This window comes from Lottia gigantea (genome assembly GCF_000327385.1).
Source record: "Lottia gigantea unplaced genomic scaffold LOTGIsca_19, whole genome shotgun sequence".
Lineage (NCBI taxonomy): Eukaryota > Metazoa > Mollusca > Gastropoda > Lottiidae > Lottia > Lottia gigantea.
The window spans coordinates 1,112,249-1,112,786 of record NW_008708358.1 but is presented as its reverse complement, the minus strand read 5'-3'; the positions used below and the strand labels follow the sequence as shown (position 1 = coordinate 1,112,786).

Sequence of the window (538 nt, the reverse complement as noted above, 5' to 3'; positions counted from 1 at the left end):
AAGGAGTAGCTGGTGTTTGTGTCCCCATGATAGCAGGAGTAGTTGGTGTTTGTGTTCTCATGATAGAAGGAGTAGCTGGTGTTTGTGCACTCATGATAGAAGGATTAGCTAGTATTTGTGTCCTCATGATAGAAGAAGTAGCTAGTATTTGTGTCCTCATGATAGAAGTAGTAGCTAGTATTTGTGAACCCATGATAGTAGGAATAGCAAGTGTTTGTGATCCCATAATAGAAGGAGTAGTTAGTGTTTGTGAGCCAATGATAGGAGAAGTAGCTGGAGTTTGTGAACCCGTGATATAAAAAGTAGCTGGTGTCTGTGCACCAATGATCGAAGGCAAAGCTGTTGTTTGTGAACCCATCATAAAAGGCGACGCTGGTGTTTGAGAAGCCACAATAGAAGGCGTAGCAGGTGTTTGAGAGCTCATTATAAGCGGAGTAGCTGATGTTTGTGAACCTATGATAGCAGGTGTAGCTGATGTTTGTGAACCTATGATAGCAGGTGTAGCTGATGTTTGTGAACCTATGATAGCAGGTGTAGC

General features: G+C 42.6%; 1 protein-coding gene across 1 annotated transcript in view; it reads right to left on the bottom strand.

Moving 5' to 3' along the window:
* The window catches only part of LOTGIDRAFT_231368 (hypothetical protein), a gene marked incomplete at its 5' end in the record, with an annotated part of 17,052 nt that overhangs the window by 11,486 nt on the left and 5,028 nt on the right, over positions 1 to 538 (bottom strand). The window lies entirely within an intron of this gene.